Source organism: Pseudophryne corroboree, chromosome 5 (assembly GCF_028390025.1).
Source record: "Pseudophryne corroboree isolate aPseCor3 chromosome 5, aPseCor3.hap2, whole genome shotgun sequence".
Lineage (NCBI taxonomy): Eukaryota > Metazoa > Chordata > Amphibia > Anura > Myobatrachidae > Pseudophryne > Pseudophryne corroboree.
In genome coordinates, this window is record NC_086448.1 from 394,203,494 (window position 1) to 394,212,908 (window position 9,415).

The window sequence follows — 9,415 nt, forward strand, 5'->3', positions numbered from 1 at the left end:
AATTTTCTTTACCCTATTATTAAAATGGTAATTGACAAAAACAAACTACATTGTCACCAGAAGAGCAATACAAAATGTACAAGTGATATATTAAAATCATCTTTCCAGCTTGAATTTCAATGATGCATTGGGTCAACAATTTTGTGAGAAACATCTTCACCCTTAAATAAAGATTTTCTTAATTCCTTACCTGTGTGCTAATTAGATATCACCTTGTTTTCACAATTAAACAGACTTCCACATGAGAAAGCAGCAAGGATGCAGTGGCGTTAATGTTTCCTGGTGTCAACCTGTATTATTTCAGTAGACATTGAAATGAGGATGCATCTTGCTGCCTTTCCAATGAAGCAAGTTTAATTTAGTAATAGGTGAAAAACCATCCCTACAAAGGTGTTAATCAGAGACTTGGCTTTGTGGACACTTTTCAGAGAACAAATTTGTTAGCATAAAAATAAAGCCAGAAAATGAAGAGCTGTTTAATCACTCAATTGGATTTTTCTGCCAGCATATTTTTTTTCTCTGCAACCTACTGCTAAATTGTGCTTCCTAGCTGTTTTTATAAAATCACTGAATCAAATCTAACTCTGATTACATCAAGGAAGGCCAGGTACCTACACCATAACAGGGGGTTTGAAATTTTGACTTGTCTACTTAAAGATCACCAAAATCTGATCACAAGGTCAATTACATCCCTGGGTGGGATTGAACCACCAACCTTTTGGTTAATAGCCAAACACACTAACCGATTGCGCCACAGAGACACTTTGCAAAAAGTACATACTGACAAAGGCTAATAAGCATTCATCTAGAACGTTTCCTAGAAAAACTTTAAAAAGTCAATAATCTGGAGAGTTTTTGTAAGATGTTTCTTCCATCAACCAACGAAGAAACACATTGGTACTTTCCCATGATGAGTGAGTGCTTCAGGATCTCTTGCACTTACATGTGCAGCAGAGTACTGCAATGGAAGCATGCTGGGCCGATAACCCAGAGGTAGGCAGATTGAAACTATCCTCTGCTATATGCATTTTTTTTAATTAAAGTAATCCAAAATTGGGATTGATATTTTAGCTCTTTTATTTTTACTTAAAGTACAATAACTTTTACCATTTTAATTTGTTTAATAGTATATTGACAGTATTGTTTTCTTTCAAAAATCCACTTCATTTTCTTTACCCTATTATTAAAATGGTAATTGACAAAAACAAACTACATTGTCACCAGAAGAGCAATACAAAATGTACAAGTGATATATTAAAATCATCTTTCCATCTTGAATTTCAATGATGCATTGGGGCAACGATTTTGTGAGAAACATCTTCACCCTTAAATAAAGATTTTCTTAATTCCTTACCTGTGTGCTAATTAGATATCACCTTGTTTTCACATTAAACAGACTTCCACATGAGAAAGCAGCAAGGATGCAGTGGCGTTAATGTTTCCAGGTGTCAACCTGTATTATTTCAGTAGATATTGAAATGACGATGCATCTTGCTGCCTTTCCAATGAAGCAAGTTTAATTTAGTAATAGGTGAAAAACCATCCCTACAAAGGTGTTAATCAGATACTTGGCTTTGTGGACACTTTTCAGAGAACAAATTTGTTAGCATAAAAATAAAGCCAGAAAATGAAGAGCTGTTTAATCACTCAATTGGATTTTTTTGCCAGCATATTTCTTTTTCTCTGCAACCCACTGCTAAATTGTGCTTCCTAGCTGTTTTTTTTATAAAATCACTTAATCAAATCTAACTCTGATTACATCAGAGAAGGCCAGGTACCCTACACCACAAGAGGGGGTTTGAAATTTTGACTTGTCTACTGAAAGATCACCAAAATCTGATAACAAGGTAAATTACGTCCCGGGGTGGGATTGAACCACCAACCTTTTGGATAATAACCGAACACGCTAACTGATTGCGCCACAGAGACACTTTGCAAACGTACATTCTGACAAACGCTAATAAGCATTCATCTAGAACGTTTCCTAGAAAAACTTTAAAAAGTCAATAATCTGGAGAGTTTTTGTAAGATGTTTCTTCCATCAATCAACGAAGAACATTCAAGCTGATTTCTTGCAGCAGCTGGGCACTGTAACAGCTCCAGAGCTGCTCTGTAAGGCAACTAAAAGGGTGTGGGCCCTGCAGCACTACCTGTAGTTCGCATTGTGCGTTGGAAGGCACAAAGTAAGCAGACGGGAGAAGTCAGGATAGTGCGCAAGGGCATAGAAGGGAGCGGCTCAAGAAAAGAGAAGTGGAAACAGACAGCAAACTAGGCTGGAGAGAGACCTGAGACAAAGAGATCTGAATTATACGAGAGCCGACCAGGGGAAACACAAATTATGCAGTCGAGTTTCCCACATTTGGGGAAATCGCTGGAGCAGCACACACAGAGTGCAATGGGTGAGCATTGCCCTGGGAGAAGCACCTTCATGATCATAGTATCTCACCTGGCAGGTAAGTAGGAGTTGGGCAAGAGCTGAGGAGGGTCGCTGCTCGGGCACCCCCTGTCAAGTGAAGGAGATCCAACTGAGGCAGCACAAGAGAACTCTCGAAAGAAGAACAAGGCTAGAGGAAGATCTGAGACACAGAAATCTGGCTTTTACCAGAGCTGACCAGAGGAAAGCACAAACACAGTCCCCCACTACCACAAATAATGCAGTCGAGTTTCCCACATTTGGGGAAATCACAGGGGTCAGCATACCCAGAATGCAATGAATGAACCTCACCCTGGGAGAACAATCTTCATGACCATGGTATCTCCTATGCAAAATAAGTATGATTTGGGATAGGGCTGGGGAGGGCCGCTGCTCAGGCACATCTCTGTCAAGTAAAGGAGATTCAACTGAGGCAGCACAAGGGAACTCTCATCTGGGGACAACAACTGCAGGGAGAACACATATTTTCAGATGAACATGGGAGGGCAGAAGGCTGCCTAATACTGAAGCACCCCCAAACAACAAACCAAATGCAACAACTAGTACAAGCATTCCTGGGGGAAGGCCTGCAGCAGATGGATTTGCATGTGGTGATGTCATCCAAGCAGTGGGTCAAAGTTGGCTTCAACCCTCGTCTGCATATGAAAAGAGAAAAGGGGCGTGCAGGGCATGGCGGCCTTTTGCGGCGCTTGGATGACCCCTTGTTCGCATTAAACACCTCCACCCTACTTCGGTGTGGGGCTCATGTTGGCTATGTCCCAGCCCCTGAAGCATTCAAGCTGATTACTTGCAGCAGCTGGGCACTGTAATAGCTCCAGAGCTGCTCTGTAAGGCAAGTAAAAGGGTGTGGGCCCTGCAGCACTACCTGTAGTTCGCATTGTGCGTTGGAAGGCACAAAGTAAGCAGATGGGAGAAGTCAAGATAGTGCGCAAGGGCATAGAAGGGAGCGGCTCAAGAAAAGAGAAGTTGAAACAGACAGCAAACTAGTCTGGAGAGAGACCTGAGACAAAGAGATCTGAATTATACGAGAGCTGACCAGGGGAAACACAAATTATGCAGTCAAGTTTCCCACATTTGGGGAAATCGCAGGAGCAGCACACCCAGAGTGCAATGGGTGAGCCTTGCCCTGGGAGAAGCACCTTCATGATCATAGTATCTCACCTGGCAGGTAAGTAGGAGTTGGGCTTGAGCTGGGGAGGGTCGCTGCTCGGGCACCCCCCTGTCAAGTAAAGGAGATCCAACTGAGGCAGCACAAGGGAACTCTCGAAAGAAGAACAAGGCTAGAGGAAGATCTGAGACAAATAAATCTGACTTTTACCAGAGCTGACCAGAGGAAAGCACAAACACAGTCCCCCACTACCACAAATAATGCAGTCGAGTTTCCCACATTTGGGGAAATCATAGGAGTCAGCATACCCAGAATGCAATGAATGAACCTCACCCTGGGAGAACAATCTTCATGACCATGGTATCTCCTATGCAAAATAAGTATGATTTGGGATAGAGCTGGGGAGGGCCGCTGCTCAGGCACATCTCTGTCAAGTAAAGGAGATTCAACTGAGGCAGCACAAGGGAACTCTCATCTGGGGACAACAACTGCAGGGAGAACACATATTTTCTGATGAACATGGGAGGGCAGAAGGCTGCCTAATACTGAAGCACCCCCAAACAACAAACCAAATGCAACAACTAGTACATACATTCCTGGGGGAAGGCCTACAGCAGATGGATTTGCATATGGTGATGTCATCCAAGCAGTGGGTCAAAGTTGGCTTCAACCCTCATCTGCATATGAAAAGAGAAAAGGGGCGTGCAGGGCATGGCGGCCTTTTGCGGCGCTTGGATGACCCCTAGTTCGCATTAAACACCTCCACCCTCCTTCGGTGTGGGGCTCATGTTGGCTATGCCCCAGCCCCTGAAGCATTCAAGCTGATTTCTTGCAGCAGCTGGGCCCTGTAACAGCTCCAGAGCTGTTCTGTAAAGCATGTAAAAGGGTGTGGGCCCTGCAGCACTACCTGTAGTATGCATTGTGCGTTGGAAGGCACAAAGTAAGCAGACGGGAGAGGTCAGGATAGTGTGCAAGGGCATAGAAGGGAGCGGCTCAAGAAAAGAGAAGTGGAAACAGACAGCAAACTAGGCTGGAGAAAGACCTGAGACAAAGAGATCTGAATTATACGAGAGCCGACCAGAGGAAACACAAATTATGCAGTCAAGTTTCCCACATTTGGGGAAATCGCAGGAGCAGCACACCCAGAGTGCAATGGGTGAGCCTTGCCCTGGGAGAAGCACCTTCATGATCATAGTATCTCACCTGGCAGGTAAGTAGGAGTTGGGCTTGAGCTGGGGAGGGTCGCTGCTCGGGCACCCCCCTGTCAAGTAAAGGAGATCCAACTGAGGCAGCACAAGGGAACTCTCGAAAGAAGAACAAGGCTAGAGGAAGATCTGAGACAAATAAATCTGACTTTTACCAGAGCTGACCAGAGGAAAGCACAAACACAGTCCCCCACTACCACAAATAATGCAGTCGAGTTTCCCACATTTGGGGAAATCATAGGAGTCAGCATACCCAGAATGCAATGAATGAACCTCACCCTGGGAGAACAATCTTCATGACCATGGTATCTCCTATGCAAAATAAGTATGATTTGGGATAGAGCTGGGGAGGGCCGCTGCTCAGGCACATCTCTGTCAAGTAAAGGAGATTCAACTGAGGCAGCACAAGGGAACTCTCATCTGGGGACAACAACTGCTGGGAGAACACATATTTTCAGATGAACATGGGAGGGCAGAAGGCTGCCTAATACTGAAGCACCCCCAAACAACAAACCAAATGCAACAACTAGTACAAGCATTCCTGGGGGAAGGCCTACAGCAGATGGATTTGCATATGGTGATGTCATCCAAGCAGTGGGTCAAAGTTGGCTTCAACCCTCATCTGCATATGAAAAGAGAAAAGGGGCGTGCAGGGCATGGCGGCCTTTTGCGGCGCTTGGATGACCCCTAGTTCGCATTAAACACCTCCACCCTCCTTCGGTGTGGGGCTCATGTTGGCTATGCCCCAGCCCCTGAAGCATTCAAGCTGATTTCTTGCAGCAGCTGGGCCCTGTAACAGCTCCAGAGCTGCTCTGTAAGGCAAGTAAAAGGGTGTGGGCCCTGCAGCACTACCAGTAGTTCGCATTGTGCGTTGGAAGGCACAAAGTAAGCAGACGGGAGAAGTCAGGATAGTGCGCAAGGGCATAGAAGGGAGCGGCTCAAGAAAAGAGAAGTGGAAACAGACAGCAAACTAGGCTGGAGAGAGACCTGAGACAAAGAGATCTGAATTATACGAGAGCCGACCAGGGGAAACACAAATTATGCAGTCAAGTTTCCCACATTTGGGGAAATCACAGGGGCAGCACACCCAGAGTGCAATGGGTGAGCCTTGCCCTGGGAGAAGCACCTACATGATCATAGTATCTCACCTGGCAGGTAAGTAGGAGTTGGGCTAGAGCTGGGGAGGGTCGCTGCTCGGGTACCCCCCTGTCAAGTGAAGGAGATCCAACTGAGGCAGCACAAGGGAACTCTCGAAAGAAGAACAAGGCTAGAGGAAGATCTGAGACAAAGAAATCTGACTTTTACCAGAGCTGACCAGAGGAAAGCACAAACACAGTCCCCCACTACCACAAATAATGCAGTCAAGTTTCCCACATTTGGGGAAATCACAGGGGTCATCATACCCAGAATGCAATGAATGAACCTCACCCTGGGAGAACAATCTTCATGACCATGGTATCTCCTATGCAAAATAAGTATGATTTGGGATAGGGCTGGGGAGGGCCGCTGCTCAGGCACATCTCTGTCAAGTAAAGGCGATTCAACTGAGGCAGCACAAGGGAACTCTCATCTGGGGACAACAACTGCAGGGAGAACACATATTTTCAGATGAACATGGGAGGGCAGAAGGCTGCCTAATACTGAAGCACCCCCAAACAACAAACCAAATGCAACAACTAGTGCAAGCATTCCTGGGGGAAGGCCTGCAGCAGATGGATTTGCATATGGTGATGTCATCCAAGCAGTGGGTCAAAGTTGGCTTCAACCCTCGTCTGCATATGGAAAGAAAAAAGGGATATGCAGGGCATGGCGTCCTTTTGTGGCGCTTGGATGACCCCTAATTCACATTAAACATCTCCACCCTCCTTCGGTATGGGGCTCATGTTGGCTATGCCCCAGCCCCTGAAGCATTCAAGATGATTTCTTGCAGCAGCTGGGCACTGTAACAGCTCCAGAGCTGTTCTGTAAAGCATGTAAAAGGGTGTGGGCCCTGCAGCACTACCTGTAGTATGCATTGTGCGTTGGAAGGCACAAAGTAAGCAGACGGGAGAGGTCAGGATAGTGTGCAAGGGCATAGAAGGGAGCGGCTCAAGAAAAGAGAAGTGGAAACAGACAGCAAACTAGGCTGGAGAAAGACCTGAGACAAAGAGATCTGAATTATACGAGAGCCGACCAGAGGAAACACAAATTATGCAGTCAAGTTTCCCACATTTGGGGAAATCGCAGGAGCAGCACACCCAGAGTGCAATGGGTGAGCCTTGCCCTGGGAGAAGCACCTTCCTGATCATAGTATCTCACCTGGCAGGTAAGTAGGAGTTGGGCTAGAGCTGGGGAGGTTCGCTGCTCGGGCACCCCCCTGTCAAGTGAAGGAGTTCCAACTGAGGCAGCACAAGGGAACTCTCGAAAGAAGAACAAGGCTAGAGGAAGATCTGAGACAAAGAAATCTGACTTTTACCAGAGCTGAGCAGAGGAAAGCACAAACACAGTCCCCCACTACCACAAATAATGCAGTCGAGTTTCCCACATTTGGGGAAATCACAGGGGTCAGCATACCCAGAATGCAATGAATGAACCTCACCCTGGGAGAACAATCTTCATGACCATGGTATCTCCTATGCAAAATAAGTATGATTTGGGATAGGGCTGGGGAGGGCCGCTGCTCAGGCACATCTCTGTCAAGTAACGGAGATTCAACTGAGGCAGCACAAGGGAACTCTCATCTGGGGACAACAACTGCAGGGAGAACACATATTTTCAGATGAACATGGGAGGGCAGAAGGCTGCCTAATACTGAAGCACCCCCAAACAACAAACCAAATGCAACAACTAGTGCAAGCATTCCTGGGGGAAGGCCTGCAGCAGATTGATTTGCATATGGTAATGCCATCCAAGCAGTGGGTCAAAGTTGGCTTCAACCCTCGTCTGCATATGAAAAGAGAAAAGGGGCGTGCAGGGCATGGCGGCCTTTTGCGGCGCTTGGGTGACCCTTAGTTCGCATTAAACACCCCCACCCTCCTTCGGTGTGGGGCTCATGTTGGCAATGCCCCAGCCCCTGAAGCATTCAAGCTGATTTCTTGCAGCAGCTGGGCACTGTAACAGCTCCAGAGCTGCTCTGTGAGGCAAGTAAAAGGGTGTGGGCCCTGCAGCACTACCTGTAGTTTGCATTGTGTGTTGGAAGGCACAAAGTAAGCAGACGGGAGAAGTCAGGATAGTGCGCAAGGGCATAGAAGGGAGCGGCTCAAGAAAAGAGAAGTGGAAACAGACAGCAAACTAGGCTGGAGAGAGACCTGAGACAAAGAGATCTGAATTATACGAGAGCCGACCAGGGGAAACACAAATTATGCAGTCAAGTTTCCCACATTTGGGGAAATCACAGGGGCAGCACACCCAGAGTGCAATGGGTGAGCCTTGCCCTGGGAGAAGCACCTACATGATCATAGTATCTCACCTGGCAGGTAAGTAGGAGTTGGGCTAGAGCTGCGAAGGGTCGCTGCTCGGGTACCCCCCTGTCAAGTGAAGGAGATCCAACTAAGGCAGCACAAGGGAACTCTCGAAAGAGGAACAAGGCTAGAGGAAGATCTGAGACAAAGAAATCTGATTTTTACCAGAGTTGACCAGAAGAAAACACAAACACAGTCCCCCACTACCACAAATAATGCAGTTGAGTTTCCCACATTTGGGGAAATCACAGGGGTCAGCATACCCAGAATGCAATGAATGAACCTCACCCTGGGAGAACAATCTTCATGACCATGGTATCTCCTATACAAAATAAGTATGATTTGGGATAGGGCTGGGGAGGGCCGCTGCTCAGGCACATCTCTGTCAAGTAAAGGAGATTCAACTGAGGCAGCACAAGGGAACTCTCATCTGGGGACAACAACTGCAGGGAGAACACATATTTTCAGATGAACATGGGAGGGCAGAAGGCTGCCTAATACTGATGCACCCCCAAACAACAAACCAAATGCAACAACTAGTGCAAGCATTCCTGGGGGAAGGCCTGCAGCAGATGGATTTGCATATGGTGATGTAATCCAAGCAGTGGGTCAAAGTTGGCTTCAACCCTCGTCTGCATATGAAAAGAAAAAAGGGATGTGCAGGGCATGGCGTCCTTTTGTGGCGCTTGGATGACCCCTAATTCGCATTAAACATCTCCACCCTCCTTCGGTGTGGGGCTCATGTTGGCTATGCCCCAGCCCCTGAAGCATTCAAGATGATTTCTTGCAGCAGCTGGGCACTGTAACAGCTCCAGAGCTGCTCTGTAAAGCATGTAAAAGGGGGTGGGCCCTGCAGCACTACCTGTAGTATGCATTGTGCGTTGGAAGGCACAAAGTAAGCAGACGGGAGAGGTCAGGATAGTGCGCAAGGGCATAGAAGGGAGCGGCTCAAGAAAAGAGAAGTGGAAACAGACAGCAAACTAGACTGGAGAGAGACCTGAGACAAAGAGATCTGAATTATATGAGAGCCGACCAGGGGAAACACAAATTATGCAGTCGAGTTTCCCACATTTGGGGAAATCTCTGGAGCAGCACACCCAGAGTGTAATTTTCTTTCTAGTGACCTTCGTGTGGGAGAAAAATGCAAAGGTACAAGACAGCTTGTCCTTGCCAATATCTCTCTTTTGCAAAGAGCTGCGCATTGGAAAATTCAGGGCTATGTCGTGTA

The 9,415-nt window shown here is 46.8% G+C and overlaps 13 non-coding genes across 13 annotated transcripts; all 13 read right to left on the reverse strand.

Annotated features, from left to right (window-relative positions):
• Positions 1-687: 687 nt before the first annotated feature.
• TRNAN-AUU (transfer RNA asparagine (anticodon AUU)) lies at positions 688-761 on the reverse strand. The gene has a single exon. It is a non-coding gene; the product is annotated as a tRNA-Asn (tRNA).
• Positions 762-2,298: 1,537 nt separating this feature from the next.
• LOC134931142 (U1 spliceosomal RNA) lies at positions 2,299-2,461 on the reverse strand. The gene has a single exon (XR_010178994.1). It is a non-coding gene; the product is annotated as a U1 spliceosomal RNA (small nuclear RNA).
• A 151-nt stretch (positions 2,462-2,612) lies between these two features.
• LOC134930818 (U1 spliceosomal RNA) lies at positions 2,613-2,776 on the reverse strand. The gene has a single exon (XR_010178730.1). It is a non-coding gene; the product is annotated as a U1 spliceosomal RNA (small nuclear RNA).
• Positions 2,777-3,447: 671 nt separating this feature from the next.
• Positions 3,448-3,610, reverse strand: LOC134931002 (U1 spliceosomal RNA). Its single transcript, XR_010178892.1, has one exon. It is a non-coding gene; the product is annotated as a U1 spliceosomal RNA (small nuclear RNA).
• Positions 3,611-3,762: 152 nt separating this feature from the next.
• On the reverse strand, positions 3,763-3,926 carry LOC134930878 (U1 spliceosomal RNA). Its single transcript, XR_010178782.1, has one exon. It is a non-coding gene; the product is annotated as a U1 spliceosomal RNA (small nuclear RNA).
• A 671-nt stretch (positions 3,927-4,597) lies between these two features.
• On the reverse strand, positions 4,598-4,760 carry LOC134930991 (U1 spliceosomal RNA). The gene has a single exon (XR_010178882.1). It is a non-coding gene; the product is annotated as a U1 spliceosomal RNA (small nuclear RNA).
• Positions 4,761-4,912: 152 nt separating this feature from the next.
• Positions 4,913-5,076, reverse strand: LOC134930880 (U1 spliceosomal RNA). The gene has a single exon (XR_010178783.1). It is a non-coding gene; the product is annotated as a U1 spliceosomal RNA (small nuclear RNA).
• A 671-nt stretch (positions 5,077-5,747) lies between these two features.
• LOC134931104 (U1 spliceosomal RNA) lies at positions 5,748-5,910 on the reverse strand. Its single transcript, XR_010178971.1, has one exon. It is a non-coding gene; the product is annotated as a U1 spliceosomal RNA (small nuclear RNA).
• Positions 5,911-6,062: 152 nt separating this feature from the next.
• LOC134930950 (U1 spliceosomal RNA) lies at positions 6,063-6,226 on the reverse strand. The gene has a single exon (XR_010178846.1). It is a non-coding gene; the product is annotated as a U1 spliceosomal RNA (small nuclear RNA).
• A 671-nt stretch (positions 6,227-6,897) lies between these two features.
• On the reverse strand, positions 6,898-7,060 carry LOC134930994 (U1 spliceosomal RNA). Its single transcript, XR_010178884.1, has one exon. It is a non-coding gene; the product is annotated as a U1 spliceosomal RNA (small nuclear RNA).
• Positions 7,061-7,212: 152 nt separating this feature from the next.
• On the reverse strand, positions 7,213-7,376 carry LOC134930819 (U1 spliceosomal RNA). The gene has a single exon (XR_010178731.1). It is a non-coding gene; the product is annotated as a U1 spliceosomal RNA (small nuclear RNA).
• Positions 7,377-8,047: 671 nt separating this feature from the next.
• On the reverse strand, positions 8,048-8,210 carry LOC134931105 (U1 spliceosomal RNA). Its single transcript, XR_010178972.1, has one exon. It is a non-coding gene; the product is annotated as a U1 spliceosomal RNA (small nuclear RNA).
• A 152-nt stretch (positions 8,211-8,362) lies between these two features.
• Positions 8,363-8,526, reverse strand: LOC134930921 (U1 spliceosomal RNA). Its single transcript, XR_010178822.1, has one exon. It is a non-coding gene; the product is annotated as a U1 spliceosomal RNA (small nuclear RNA).
• Positions 8,527-9,415: the final 889 nt, after the last annotated feature.